Source organism: Cricetulus griseus, chromosome X (assembly GCF_003668045.3).
Source record: "Cricetulus griseus strain 17A/GY chromosome X, alternate assembly CriGri-PICRH-1.0, whole genome shotgun sequence".
In the NCBI taxonomy this organism is placed as follows: Eukaryota; Metazoa; Chordata; class Mammalia; order Rodentia; family Cricetidae; genus Cricetulus; species Cricetulus griseus.
In genome coordinates, this window is record NC_048604.1 from 44798515 (window position 1) to 44811593 (window position 13079).

Sequence of the window (13079 nt, forward strand, 5' to 3'; positions counted from 1 at the left end):
GCATCCACATAAAAGTTAGGGATGGCCATGTGTAGCTGTGACCACAGCATTGGTGTAGGGTGACACAGCCACCTTTTGGAAGCTTGCTGGCCAACCAGCTCATGAGATTCAATGATTGACCCTGACTCAAAAGAAAAGGTAGAGGGTGATAAAGGAATACACCTGACATCCTCCCCTAGCCCCCACCTTTGTTTTCAAGGCCCTCACTTACACATACGGCACAGATACACGCACGTGCACATGCACGCATGTGTGCAAACACACGAACACACACACGCACACACACACACACACACACACACACACACACACACACACACACACACAAACAAACAAACAAACACAAAATTTAAGTGAGTATAATGTAGAGCAGGGAATGACTTGATTCTGACCACAGAACTACCCATGTCCCTTAACCGACCTATCCCTAAATGGCAACTTTCTGATTACTCTAAGTATGGTCAGATTGCCAGTTCTAATCATCCAGAGATTTGAGAAAAAGGAGTTTATCCCTGATGGACATGTGAAGAGGCACACTGGATTGGCATTGCAGAAGGCTTGCTCCAGAGGCTGGAACATCCCAGCACCTTGTGATGCTGAGTGGTATGGACACAATCCTAGTAGGCTCAGCTGAGCAGTATGGACACAATGATCCATCAGGGTCACCTACCCTAGTCTTACTCATTTAAATGTAGTCAGTGCCCTCCTTCACTAGAGCCACAATAGTCCAAAGCCTGAAAGATGCAGTTGCTCCTCAAAGAAGGGCACATATGGTCCTAGTTGCTTTCAGGCCAGGAAGAGAAATAAAGAGAGTCTGACAGCCTTTGCAGCACAAGTGGGAATTCTCTAGGCAGAGTTATCATATCTTAGTGCATCTTAGGACTTGCCTGAGGAAGAGGAGGAAATAAAGGAGGAGGAGGATCAGGACAGTTTCTTCAGGAGTGGGTAACCTGAATAAGGCATAATGTCCACCATAACATGAATTCACTGTAATTAAAGCAATGCCCATAATAGAAAAAGGATTTTTGGACAACCTACAGCTTTCACTAGGGTATTGGTGGTCAGTGAACCCCCACAGGGACATGTTGAGGGTTGACCAGCGATCAGTTCTCTTAGGTAGCCAGTGGGAGACAATTTCCTCAAAGGAGAACCAAGCCCCGAGGAGGACTTAGCCACTACTGTAGGGATTACTCTGTTCACTGACTCTCATAATGCAATAGGAGGTGTGATTTCAGGCTCCTCACACTGGGCCAGTAGCCACCAGAATGCTACTTGTGGCTGAACCAGTAGCCAGAGAAAGAGTTCCTTCTGGGGATGGGGCATGGAGAGAAAAAAGGAGACAAGAAGCAGGTAGCAGGTGAACTCAGTGGGAAATATTTCTGTGTCAGAAGATGGGTTGGGAGGTGCTCATATCCAACAGCTGCATGTTCAGAAGGCATTATCCCTGAAGAGAGGCTTCCTATGTGCAGAAGGTGTGAGCCTGAAAAGAGACTTACCATGTGCAGAATATATAATCCTGAAGAGAGACTTACCATGTGCAGAAGGGGTGATCCCTAAAGAGAGACTTACCATATGCTGAAGGTGTGAACCCTGAATAGAGTCTTACCATATTCAGAAGGTATGATCCTGAAGAGAGGCTTACCATGTGCAGAAGGTGTGAACCCTGAAGAGAGGCTTACCAAATTCAGAAGGCATGGTCCTGAAGAGAGGCTCACCATGTATAGAAGGTATGATCCCTGAAGAGAGACTTACCATATACAGAATGTGTGAACCCTGGAATGAGCCTTACAACATTCAGAAGATATGACCCTGAAGAGACGCTTACCATGTGCAGAAGGTATGAACCCTGAAGAGAGGCTTACCATATACAGAAGGCATGATCCTGAAGAAAGGCTCACCATGTATAGAAAGAAGGTGTTATCCCTGAAGAGAGACTTACCAAATGCATAAGGTGTGATCCTGAAGAGAGGTTTACCATGTAAAGAAGGTGTGATCCCTGAAGAGAGACTTACCAAATGCATAAGGTGTGATCCTGAAGAAAGGCTTACCATGTTCACAAGGTGTGATCCTTGAAGAGAGGCTTGCCGTTTTCTATTCTGATTAGCATTCAGGCTAACAGTTTTGGTTCTGATGACTGGACTGCCGTTTTACATTTTAGAAAGACCCAGCACAGCTTGTTTTGCCTAAGACTGCTTGTCATGTTCCATATGACTTTGGCCCCCTTCTGCCTGTATCAGTTGCTAAGGATAGCTGTGAGTCACCCCAGGCTCTTTTAAGAGACTAAGAGAACCTCTCTTCAGAAGTCTTTCTTTCCTTGTCCTGGGAGCAGCTGGACTCAGGTTCCTGGACAAGTCCTGCAGCCATGTACCTGACTGGAGTCAGGGTTTTGGGATGACCAGTCCAAAATTTTCAGTGCTAACACAGCTGAGTCATGGCCTCCCTTGCACACTGTGAATTGGCCACAGTGTCTGAACAAAAAAGTATGTGTATGCACCAGAATAGCTATGCCTTCACCACAACAGACTTCAATGGACAGGGTAGATGAAGGCACAAAAAGGTAAGCCCAAGAATCAGGCTGGCCCCTAAGTACTGTGCCCTTGTACCTACTATTGAATGCATATTAATTTACATTATTAGTTGCTTATAGGTGGTGTAAGAATCACCTGCTGGGACAGATGCCTCAACTCCTTTCTGCAGGCCAGAGAGTGCACCATGGATTCCTCCAGGAGGCGGGCAGTTCCCAGGTTCCAGTGTCCACCAAAGGCTGAAAACTTACTACTCTTTTACCAAGAGGCATGAGAAGGGGATGTATCAGGCCAGGTGCATACCCAGTTTATCACTGAACATAACCATCCCCAGGTGCTACCATTGTCTACTGCAGATCTTATGTCAGCGTATTCCAGGACTCTGGAGCCATCAAGCAAATCATAGTATGACAAGCCAAAGAAAACAAGTGATCCAGTCTCCTTCAAGAATCACCATGACAACAGGGAGGAGTACGCAATGTATTTGAAACCAGGGCACATGTGCAAATACACAGGAGGCCCTGCTTGCTCCCTGCTGTTACTCTGCATCTGGCCCTCGGATTAAAGTCACCCACAAAAAATGCAGTTACTAGTCATTCTGAGACAAAAGAGTCTAGAGAGGGCATCTAAGATGCCATGTATGCATTGAAAGGACCAGGACATGTCCCGCTTATTCCATTCTGTTATGATAAATCTTTCCGCCAAAAGCCACCTGAGCCCCACTGCCACGTGTGAGCTTTACGCCAGCCGCCTGTCCAAGTTAGGCTCAAATGATTACACAGAAACTTGTATTAAGTACAATGCTGCTTGGCCAATGACTAGGATTTTCATCTGCTAGCTCAGTCTTAATTATCATAGATCTATATATTTTATAAGACTTATCTTATCAGACATCTTATTGGCGTCCCTCCTTGTCGGTGGATCACATGGTGTCATTGGAGCAGGAGCGGAGGGGAAAAGAGAATACTTCCTGTTTCTTCGTTTAGATATGAGTCTCCTTGCCATGTCACTTCCTGCCTGGATCATCACTTCTCTACTACATTTCCCAGAATCCTCTTTGACTTCTAGTCCTGTCTAACTTCCTGTCTCATTGGCCAAACAGTATTTTATTTAACAATCAATAAGATAAACATACACAGTACATTCCCCATCAGCTTATAGAGAGTTTATTTATTCATATTAAAAGTTCATGTCAAAGCTTGTGATGTAGGTCAATGTTGAAGTACTTGCCTGCTATCTGCAAGGCCCTGGGTTTGATCCCTTTACCCAAGTATTTTTTATTCAAATTCATTAATTACTACTCACATTTACATATCCAACCCCCATTGCCTTCCCATTCTCCCATGTTCCCCACCAACCCCCCCAACACATCCCCCAACTCATCCCCAGGGATAATGAGGCTTCCCACCAGGGACCTTCAAAGTCCATCATATCATTCGGGGGAGGGCCTAGGCCCTCCTTGTTGTATCTGGGCTGCAATAGTATCTCTTCTTAGGGAACAGGCACCCAAAGTCCATTTGTGCTCTAGGGTTAAAGACTGGCTCCACTGTTAGAGATCCCATAGACTGTCTTGGCCTCCTAGCTGGTACCCACATTCAGAGGGCTTGGTTCAGTTCAATGATGTTTCCCAGCTTTATGACTAGGGTCTCCATGCTCTCAGTAGGTCAGGTCAACTGTTTCTGCAGTTTTCTCTAGCGCCTTCTTGGATCCTTTGTTTATCCCTCCTCCCTCTCCACAACTGGATCCCAGGGGTATGGTTCAGTGTTTAGCTGTGGGTGCCTGTTTCTGCTTCGAACAGCTACTGGATGAAGGCTCTAGGAATGGTAACCAAGGTAGACACCAATCTCATTATAAGGGAAGGGTATCAATGGCATCCTCTCCACCACTGCCTGGATTCTTAGTTGGGGTCCTCCCTGTGGATCCCCTAACATTTTCCCTGTGCCAGACCTCTTTTCATACCTGCACTGTCTCCCTCTATCAAGGCATCTCCTTTCTTGCCCTTCTCTATTCCTCCCCTGTCTCAGTCCTCTTGTTCTCCTCCGTCCCCTTCTTCCCTTCTTACCTCCTTCTCCCCCTACCCCCATGTTCCCACTTAGCTCAGGGGTTCTTGTCCCCTTCCCCTTCTTTTATGAGGTTTTATTAATATTAATGTCTTTAAGTTTTGAAAGTAAAATTAGATTCATTTTAACTGATACATAAAAATTATAGATAATTATGGAGTACTGTGTACATTTTGATAGCAGGTTAAACATATCAATTTCCTCAGACATTTATCATTTCTTTGTACCTAAAACTTTTCAAATGTTTTATGCTAGGTTTTAAAGATTCACAGCACATAATCAATATCTATAATTATCCTTGTGTGCAGTAGCATAAGGAAGTCTCACTGCTGTCTAACTATAACTTAGTCTTGCTGATCAGCCTCTCTTCATCCCTCCTACCCTCTATTATACCACTCTACTCATTGACCTCTCTTCATCCCTCCACCCTCTACTAATCCAGCCTCTAGTGACTACCACTTTACTCTAGACTCTGATAAGAGTGTCATAGATTCCTTATCTAGATAAGTTCATGTAGTAACTTTCTATTATGTTTCTGGATTATTTTACTTGACATGGATGAACCTCTAGTTCCATCCATGTTGTGGCAAATGACAGAATTTCCTTTTTATGGCCAAATGTGGGGAGCCACAGCCCCAAGATGGCGCCTGGCTGGATGCCAGGGAGACCGAGCTTAGCTGTAAACAAGCCTTATTTAGAAGCGCTTAGTGGATCTGGTGTGCCTCCTCCAGCTGTGACCTATCCGGGATCGCCAGGTGGCGTGAGCTAATTGGGGAATGAGCTTGCCAGGGGGCTGGGAGGATAGAAGAAGCAGAGAGAGAAGCTGAGGTAGAGGTACAAGGAGAAGCTAATGTACAAGGTTCCTGAATAAACTGCTTGAAGAAGAGTCGTGTCCTTCTTGCTGGTCGAGATAGGCACGACAAGGCCAAATAACATTCACTCAGGTGTGTGTATCACAATTTCTTCTCCACTCATCAGTTCTGAGCATGCAGTAGCTTCATTTCTTATCTGGTGTGATAGTGCTACTGAGAACATGGACCTCCAGACATCTCCTCAACATTTTCAACATCCCCTTCCCCTACTTTGAGGGACTATGCAATCTTCTCTTGAGGTCGTCCTTGTTTCCTAGCTCGTCTGGCAGTGTGGATTGTAGACTGGTAATCCTTTCCTCTATGTCTAAAAATCATATATGAGTGAGTACATACCATGTTTATCTTGTTGTGACTCGGTTACCTCACTCAGGATGGTTTCTTCTAGTTCCATCCATTTGCTTGCAAATTTCAAGATTACATTGTTTTTTTTTTCCACTGAGTAGTACTCCATTGTGCAAATTTAAAACATTTTCTCTATTATTCAGTTAAGGGTCATGTAAGTTGCTTCCAGGTTCTGGCTATTACAAATAATGCTGCTATGAACATAGTTGATCATATGTCCTTAATGTACGAATGTGCATTCTTTGGGTATATTCCCAAGAGATGAATTGCTGGATCTTGAGGTAGAATGATTCCCATTTTCCTGAGAAACTGCCATGCTGATTTCCAAAGTGTTTGTACAAGTTTGCACTCCCACCAGCAATGGAGGAGTGTTCCTCTTTCTCCACATCCTCTCCAGCATAGACTGTCATTGGTGTTATTGATTTTAGCCATTCTGACAGGAGTAAGAAGGTATCTCAGAGTGGTTTTGAGTTGCATTTCCCTGATGGCTAAGGATGTTGAGCACTTTGTCGAGTGTCTTCTAGGAGGTTCAGTGTGGCTGAATTTATGTTGAGGTTTTTGATCCATTTGGACTTAAGTCCTGTGCATGACAATAGATATGGATCTATCTGCAATATTCTACAAGTCCAAATCCAGTTGTGCCAACACCATTTGTTGAAGATGCTTTCTTTTTTGCATTGTATGTATAATTTTAGCATCTTTGTCAAAAATTAGGTGTTCCTAGGTGAGTGGGTTAATATCAGGGTTTTTAATTCGACTCCATTGGTCAACCTGTCTATTTTTGTGCCAATACCAAGCTGTTTTCAGGACTATGGCTCTATAATAGCACTTGATGTCTGGGATGGTGATGCCTCTGGAAGTTCCTTTATTGTACAGGGTTGTTTTGGCTATCCTGGTTTTTTTTGTTTTTCCATATAAAGTTGAGTACTGTTCTTTCAACCTTTACCCAAGTATTTAAAAGTCCAGGCATTGTGAAATAGGATGCTAATGGCAGAAGGCCGAAGGCTGGGTCAGGAAAACTGCAAGCCCAAAGCGAACCTAACCCACAACTCTGGAGGCAAGCATGTTAGTGGTACAGTGCTAGCTTGACTAACACCCATAATACCTTGTGTGGAATCACCAACGCTTTGGCTGAGATGCACTATATGACATTGTGTCCTGACTGCTCACTTTTGGAATGTAGTCAGGCTTCCTCAATGTCCTTCATGAAAGTAGCTCCCCATATGGGTCCTTCTCCTCCCGTGAGTTTCCATGAAATAACCATACAGAAGAGCATTCATGATCCCAGCCTTGCAGACCAAGCTCTGAGCTAAAAGAATGTGTGGGATGTCATATGACGAATATGTCACCAGGGAGGCCCTCCTGCTGCTAAGAACCGCACATGTATACTAAAATCCCTGATAAAATCCCTGATAGGACCTCAGTCTGTGCCTGAGATCCTAGTACCTGTGTACACGTCACTAATATGAGTGCCCCTAGCATCTAGGAGGCTCCTTGGTCTCCATTCCTAACACTTTTCACAGTGTCTTCTGCCACATGACTCACCCATGAAGACAGAAACCCTTACATGACAGAGATCCCACAGCAGGTCTGTCTTGGATAACTGTGCCCTCCCACGTATTTTCCCACATGATCAAAAACATATGTACAACACTCTCTCTCTCTCTCTCTCTCTCTCTCTCTCACACACACACACACACACACACAAACACAACCATGGACACATGCATACACTTCTCTGGGTCTTTTCATACTCTGTTTCCTGCAAAGTGACAACTGTCCCTGTCTCTAATGACATCTCAGTGTTGTTTCTTTGTCAGTTACTCATAGCGCATGCTGAAGGCTCTGAGAGAATGTGCACAGCTGATTCTGCATTTCTCTGTGTCTTCCTCTCCCTCTCTCAGTATTTAAATACTCTAAATTTTATTAGTTCTTTAAGACTTTCATATAACATGTTTTGATCATATTCACTCTATACACAACTCCATAATTTGTATTCCAATCTCTCTCTGTCTCTCTCTGTGTCTCTCTGTGTCTCTCTCTGTCTGTCTCTCCCTCTCTGTCTCTCTCTCTCTCTCTCTCTCTCTCTCTCTCTCTCTCTCTCTCTCTCTCTCTCCCTCCCATTCTTTCTTGTCCTTTAAGGCCAATTTATGTTGCACAGATATATTTTGGTGTATGGTCAGATCTCTCAACATTCAAAGGAATGAATGTTGGGATTGTTTTGGGCAGCTCAGGTGGCCATGAGTTCTGCTGTGAGCACACTAGCCTCATGTAGGAACCTGCTGACAAATCACTTGAATTAACTTAAGGGTAAAGAGAACGCCCTCTGACACTCTGGAAGACTATCATTAAGAAAATGCTTTTGATAGAGAAAACTGATGGAGACTGGAAGGAAGAGATGAGGGGATAAGAGCAACAAGGTCCCCTTTGAGAGCTTAGAGTAAAGCAGACTTCCCTAAATAGGGTAGAGTCTGTCCTCTGGGTGGGGAATCTCAAACGGTAAGGAAGAAGACAGGAGGGTTCTCTCAGATTTCAGATCACAGCCATGTGTAAGGGCACAAAGGAGATTCAACTAGAAGATCAAGTGAACCACAGAGGTACACCTGCAAAGGAAGATAGGCCACAGAGTCTGACATTAAGAGTGTGGTGGTGTTATCAAGACTCACCAAGATTCGAAGGTGCCACAGAATTTTAATGGCCAGAGAGACAAGTGTGCCTACATTTCAGGCAGACTTTGTACTATTCTCATAGTCTCTGGATCTAGTAGGTTGCCCCGAAGTGTATTTCATGCCCAAGTGGTCTACAAGCACACCAGAATAAATCTTGAAGGAGAGGACTTTGTTTTTGTACTTCAAGTCTGCTGCTAGATTATCATCTTATGAAGTTTTGGGCATTTAGAATTCTTGCTTCCCTGACCCCACCTGTCCCAGGACCAGAAATAATACTAGGATCATCTCCCCAGTTTTTCTTCCATGAGCAATCAAAGACTAGCAATTCAGTTCCTGGTTTTGTAAGGTGCTGATGTTGTGGAGAATTTCATGCTTCATTACCTTCAAGTGTGCTCTAACACACGAATACATACCTGACAATCCCCTCTAATCATCCAGGTGCTGGGTAGTGAGTTGATCCGACTGCTTCTGGCTGAAGGGTCTTCCACTCTCGATCACTTTCAGACCTTGAAAAACAATCAAGTGTATGGAGACACATGGGATAAGGTTTCTCCAAGACTATCTGAGGATGGACATTTTACAATCAAAAGAAGATAAAATCAAGGCACCAGTTAAGTCTGAAAGCTCCAACAACTAAAATGTGGTTACCACCAGCATAATGAGAGGAATAGCTAATTTTTTCCTGATAACCTGGAGATGAAATTCTGAAGGTTTTCTCAGAAAGAGCTGGTGGTGACTCATGTGCTTTGACAGTAGGGGGGAACTGTGATTGGTTTGTAAAATGACAGCTCACAAAAGCTGGGAACCCAGAGCACACTGCAGAATGTCTTTTACTGGGGCCTCTGTTGATGTAAATTTCTTCCAGTTAGCTCAGCTGGGCTCTGATACTTTCAGTCTCCTTGATTGGTTTCTGCTTCTCACAGGCAGCTTGCCAAGTCTCAGAGTGACTATCAGCAGTTTAATAAGGAAGGGAGGGAGGGAGGCAGGGAGGGAGGGGCCTAGTGAATCTGGTCATTTCAGGGACTTGTTGGAAACTCTTTTGAGTTGTTTCCTTTCTGAGTTAAGGATCTTCCCTGCGGGATGGAATGTTCCAGTCCTGTCGATTGCTACACAATAAAAGTCCAGCATTGGGCTATTACCCCGTGAGCAGCTGGGATACAAGTCCTTAAGAAATTACCTGGCAGACAAGGAGTTAAAGTCACACTTGAGCATCAGGTTGCAGAAAACATAGTCTATAATAAGGCTAAGCAGGAGACTTTTAATCTGTTTAGGAATGGGGTGGCTATGATTGCTGTACCTGGCATTTCAGAAGCCCATGCGTGGGGCCTAATGGACAGGCATCTAAGGATAGAACGATTGGTTTTTCCTTCCAGGAAAGGTGATCACAGCTATTATTGTAGGATTTCATGAGGGGTTGCAGATAATTGGGGCCTGATTTTTCCAGGAGTCTCTACCTAGTATAAGTATAAGCAAAGAGCAAGTTATTCACAGACATTATGGAGGTGCAGGAAAATGTATGGTCAGAGGAGATCTATCAAGGTCCATTACCTCACAAGAGTTGGGGCTCTGTTGCCCAGAATGAGAGTGAAGAGCAGAGTAGGAGGCCTGGTTATCTAGGAGAAAACTAAACATCCTACCTGTGACTTCCTGACTCATGCCAGGCTCTGTCCCATTGAAAGTGATTGTCAAGTTGGATGCCAAGTAGAGCTGAAGGCTTCTGCTCTGATGTGGAGGTCTTTCAGTTGTGGAGACAATAAAGCCTGTTCTGTATTGCCATGGGGAGGCAAAGAATCTTGGGAGGGTGTTTGCCATTTGACAATTAACATCGCATTGCCCTCATGCTGAGAGTCCCAGTCAACACTGTCAGGGCATTTACTCTGGAATAGAAGCCATCAGGAGATACCAGGTCTCTCAGTCAGGCTTCAAAAAGGTGTGCATGCCTTTTGTTTTCTGACCTCTCTAGAAGCTTTAACCTAATGTTATCTCCTCTCTTCTGTCCCTAACTGCATGTTCTAGAAAGCAGGATGATTTAGATTTCATAAACGATAGTCAAGTTCCCTATGACAGTTTTCTAATATACTACTGATATCAGGAGCAGTTTGAGGATGGAATCTGTTCCCAAATGATTTTGCATTCCTAGGCATTAACGTCAGCCAAAGTATACATTTGTGGAGCCATCTGCAGGCAGTTTGGAAAGGCAGTAGGGATTTTATTAGGTCCCTGACCACTACTTCCTAGTTACTGGCTATACCTAGCACTTATTTGAATTGGTCAAACATATTCATCACATACATCTGGCTCCTTTATTTCAAACATTTATACAAAGAGGTAAATAAGCCAGTCTCTCTGGCCAAGTGTGTTCCATCTGTTAAAGGTTTGGATACTGAATGTGTCCCACTTCTGAGGGATGGATCTGCTAAGTGAATCAATGGGACTCCAGGGAGAGCGACACGTCTGGAGCAGAAAGCAAAAACATGACTTAGTAACCAGGGCAGCCCGATTTAATCAGAAACCTGGAAACCAAGCAGAGTCTGCTTCCACAATTCCAGAGTTACCTTGGCAGGTAGAGGACAAGTTCCTGGCCCGGGAGGGTCACGTTTCTCAAGCTCTCTGTGAACTGGATGTAGCCCTCCCTTCTGGAGTTGCTTTGGATGGCAGGCCAAGATTCACCTTTCTTTGCTTTTCCCTTTTCCTCCCTTTCCTCTCCTTTCTTTCCCTTGTTTCTCACCCCTTTTGGTCCCCTTTCAGCCACACACTCTCCCTCTTCACCCCTCCTGTTCTTCCACAGCAAAAATAAGCAGATATAACAGGAGGAACAGCTAAAGGATCATGCTCCTGAGATTTTGATTTGGGCTCAGTGGGGAAGCACAATGCAGTTCTTCGGTTTTCTGGAATAGGGACACCTGGCTAGAAATAAAAATAGAAATAGAGACCTTTTTCAAGAAAAGGAACACTGTTGGATGTGTGCTGAGTAGGGGAAAGTTATGTTTTCCTAAAACATAGTATCAGTGGTGAATACAGCAGCCTTCTCTTGTTTGTATTTCTTGGGCTTTTCCCACATAAGGTCCTCTTGTTGAACAGATGAGGCAGCGTTTTCAGTCTTCCTCTGCCTATTGACTTCTTCCATCACTCATCTCAATGCTGTACCTCCAGTCCCTACTCTCATGCCATATGGAGCTGGTTTGCTTTGTGCTCAGGGCATCAATGTGTAAAGATGGGACATGTGCAAATCCTGTGCTTTTGATGGCTTTTTCCATGGGCTGTTTATTTGACAGGATGGTTCTGATTTTGTTTGGCCACACGCTCCGTTTGCTTGCTTTTCTCCATAGCATGGTTCAGCATCTGTCTGCAGGTGGTTTAATCTTTAACTCAGTGTTTGTAGTATGAAAGCTGTTTGTTCTCATCTTGGGTCACTTTGATGTGCCAGCTGATCTTATCTCTGCTGTCTGATGTTTGAATAAACACTCCTCGGGTGTTGCTTTATTGTAGGATAAAAATGATCATTTTTACTTATATGTCAATTTGAGTTCATTTGGTTTAGAGAATTTGTGAAGATATGAGACACAATAACTCCTTGCGATTCTAGTGGCCCTTTGGGAGAACTCTTGCTGACTCTTTTTACTATTTCAGAGTGCACTCTGAATGAATTTTACTTTTTTAAATGTGACTTTTGTGTATAAATCTGGGTCTGTTAACTTGTTTAAAGTGTGCTGCAGAGCTGATGGGTGAACAATAATCCTATTGGAGATTTATCCATATATGCATTCCCTGGACACCAAAGAGAAGAGCTAACTGCTCTTTCCAGCACAGTCTGGGTGACTCTAGAGAGCAGAGGTTAGCAACAGTGGCAGGGGAGTCTGGTCTCAGGATATCACAGAGAATCACAGCAGAGACTACACAAACACCATGGTTTGATATGATCGCCTACAGCTCATCTGGGCAATGCACATAACGTTTAGTCAGCCCAGCCTCTGAGGTAAACCACACGTCTTGCTTCCAAGACTCCCTGAGAGTCTCAAGAAGGGCAATCTTACACACTGGTGTCTTTCTGGGACAGAATTCACATTGGTCGTCACACAGTGATTACATGGAACCACTGACTTAGCATTAGCTTTCGCTTAGGCCATCAAGATGAGGCACTAATATGAAACACAATTTGTCTGTAGAATCCCTAAAAATAATAACTGACTAATGTATGCACAGCCTCGTCATTTTGTGCATTTTCTAGATTTATTGATTTACATATATATAGGTGATTGTCTACATGTATGTTCATGCACCATGTGCCCCCAGTGCCCTCAGAAGCCAGGAGAGGGAGTCAGATCCCTACAAGTGGAGTTGCAGATGGGTGTGAGCTCCCATGTGCGTGTTGAGCACCAAATTCCAGTCCTGTGGAAGGGCTGGGGGTGATCTTCACCTCTGAGGCATGTCTCCAGCCCCCCATACAGCTTTTTTTTTTACTGACCCTTTGGGAATTTCACGACATGCACCTCAATCCCACGCACTGCCCATTCCTTCCATTTCTGCTCCTCACCCTTGTAGCCTCCCTCCCTTGCAAGGGAAAACTTAAAAATTAATTATGGAAAAATAAAAATTAATAAAAATGTGAAG